The sequence below is a fragment of the Glossina fuscipes genome, unplaced genomic scaffold, assembly GCF_014805625.2.
Source record: "Glossina fuscipes isolate IAEA_lab_2018 unplaced genomic scaffold, Yale_Gfus_2 27, whole genome shotgun sequence".
In the NCBI taxonomy this organism is placed as follows: domain Eukaryota; kingdom Metazoa; phylum Arthropoda; class Insecta; order Diptera; family Glossinidae; genus Glossina; species Glossina fuscipes.
The window spans coordinates 4,183,484-4,186,764 of record NW_023998422.1 but is presented as its reverse complement, the minus strand read 5'-3'; positions in this window follow the sequence as shown (position 1 = coordinate 4,186,764).

The following is a 3,281-nucleotide window of genomic DNA, read 5'->3' as shown; positions in this document are numbered from 1 at the left end:
GTCCATTCGTCCGCTTTGGTCTGTGTGTTTTCGAGGTATTGTGATGAAATTTCTTATTTCTTCAGATCGGATCAGCTTTTCAACTGCTTCTAATATGAAGTCTTACTTTGAAACGCCGTTATATGAATAACTATATTAAGCAAAGTGGTCTAGGGTATCTATAGTGCTTGCACTATTTTTATTAGTACCGATAGATTCAGAATCATTTCGTTCCGTAACTCATCCTAAACAAGATTATAGTTCCCCTTCGTGGGATATTTCTATGCTTTGCAAACCATTGATAAAACTAATATACTCCCACTGGTGGATATAAAGTAAAAAAGAAATAAATAAAATATTTAAAGCTCTTTTAAGTGGATAGCGCTTTAAATAACAATTTAACTTATGAAAATAATTTTAAGGGCATTAAAATCAAAACAGAAATAATTATTTTTTTTTTTTTTTTAAATGAAATAAATTCATGGCATTTATCGAAAATCAAATTCCATTTTATTAATGAACAAATATTACAAAAATTAAAACGAAAATAAGAAATTATGGATAAAGTAATAAAATTTTATAATTAAAGATTGTTCGTTATTGTAAATTATTGAGCAAAAAGAAAAAAACTAATAACGATGCAAAGGGAATTGTGATGAAAATAATAACACAAAAGCGGTGTAATGTAAAAATTTGTTATACATAAAAATTAAAAAATCGAAATAAAAAAAAAACAAGTTAGTGTAACGAATAAATATAAAATTCGATTGAAAACGAACCTGTTAAGCTTGCTTCCGAGAAACTAACGACAAGACTATCGTTGAAATTGTCTTTTATGAAATGAATAAACAATAAATCCTTCAAAATACATAAAATATTAAATGAGCTCAAATTACGTTACTCCTACAAAGTTAAGTAAACATTTTCATAACTAACTTATAAGTTATAAGTTATTCGCTAGAATTTTTTTCTTTTAATAATATATCATAAACGCATTATAATTAAAACTTTTAATATTTCAATAAGGACACTATCGTTACTTTTAAATTTATAAGAAGAAGTATATTTATCGCGGCAATCTCTTGTAAATATAACCTAAGCTACACACTTTCTTAATGTCCAATCGATTCCCAACCGATTTTTTTTTTTTGGAAGCTGGCGTCAGACCGGCCACTTATTGAGTGATGCGATGTATTATTTATTTTGGCTATCTTTTATTTAGTTACAATTTCGCTTAGTACTATCCAAAGATTATATAGGCCGCTAGCAACGGTGTTGTCTTATATGTGTCAGACTGGAGACTTATTGAGTGATGTGATATGTTGCTTATTTTGCTTATCGTTCATTTAATTCCAATTTTATCTATTTCGTTTGAAGGCTGGTACTATCCAGAGATTATATAAGCCACTACCAACGGTATTGTTCTATTTGTGTCAGGCCGGAGACCTATTGGGTGATGTGATATGTTATTTCTTTTAACTACAAAAAAATAATTTAAAAGAACGATCAAATGCAAAATTTGTAGTAAAAACCTATCTGAAATGCATCCATTTATAATATTTCGAAAAAAAAAAACACTGCAGTACCGCGAAGCGACTAAGACCTAAGTATTAATTAAAACCTTAGAATTTCCATAAAATAGCTCATCTCGACCAAGTGATACTTTCTGGTAGGTATGTTCATCACCGTGAAAGCAAAAATTAACGTTGACGGCACTTCATCAATACAAACCATTTCAAAGGATCTTTTGTGCCTCGAACGCATCAAGTCTCGATTGGTTCAAAAACACTTTACTTTTAAGACAAAATGTGTCGCATTGACATTTCTGAGCAAAATTATAGAATATGAAACTTGCCTCAGCTATTTTTTTTTTTTTTGTTTAATTGACCAATCATTCAGGGATGTCCTCTATTCATGTAAACCAGTAGCGGCCAGAAAAAAGACAAGTGAGGAAAGAGAATGGGGAGGTGGCTGCACCCTAATGGGCCTGTGTGCCCAATCGGTAGGTGTTATGCCTTTATCGCTATAGCTTTAGCCAAAGTATTCTCTATCGTGCTGAGATTTGAATCAGCGAATACTGGCTTGTTAGTCGTGCAAGCAATTGATCAATCGAGTGCATATCGTACGATATGGTTATTCTCTTACCGTCCTTTCTGTTCCAAAATAGCAAAAAATTGCCAGAAGAGCCCTTTCGTTTAGGCTGTCACAGAGGTGTCGCCTCTTAACCTCAAAGTTCGGTAAAGGATATTTCTGACTTCTTTAGGAATGGGAAAATATATTGGCATGAATACATTGTGTCGGGCCGAAAGTGCGTTGCAGTCAATGAAATCGGTTCGAAAGAGTGGAGATATTTTATTTTATCAACAAGTTCAGCTTATTTCTTGAACGCAATGGCGTTTCAAAATTTCAATAATTCGAAAAAGTATTCAATAACAAAACAAAAAATCTATTTCGTCGAAAAAAGTGGTCGAGACAAGGGGAAAAAACGACAATACAACTGAATGCTCAACAGCAGTTCATTCAAGGCGATTTGACATTAATTCTTCCTCTTCGTAACACCACGTACTCTTTCGCCGGCTATGTGTCGAAGTTATACAATTTAGGTTAATCTTGCCTTTGACTAGGCACGATAGCAAGCGATAGCAAGTGAAGATCTTTAACAGACTTGTCCTTCGACTTTACATGAAGACAGAGAATATCTAGCAACTATTTTCGAATCACTAACCGTTTCAAGTTTTATATTATTCTTAAAACAACTTTGTAGTCTTCATTTCGTTGCCAAAGTCTTTAGTCTATGCTTCCGTGCGAGTAAAGAAATATGTAAATAACGGATTTATTCTCACTAATTTCCACTATATTTTAAGTCTATGTTATTACCCCTTTTAGACCTTTCAAAGTTACTACGAATCTCTTCGCGGGAAATACTTTCAACAAAGTTTATGAGCGAACTGGATTAGTTGTTGAAAATGATTGAAAACATTTACTAACTCATATAATTAATTTCGCAATATGCTCTTTAAAGTTTAGTTTTACATTTCAATACAAATAAATCAATAACTACTGAACAGCGCACTTTTGATGTTATATTACACAAGTGTAATATGCACGCTTTCAAAAAAAAATGATCTCAAATATTACTTAAATTTTAGTTATGGAGAATAGTACTCAAATTTTAGTTAATAACTTTATACTTAATTATCAAAAGAATAAATAAATTTGAAAGCTGTGAAATTAAATTAAAAGGAAAAAATTTACGTATATGACTAAATAAGTGTAGTTATATATTAAGCTAAATTGAAATT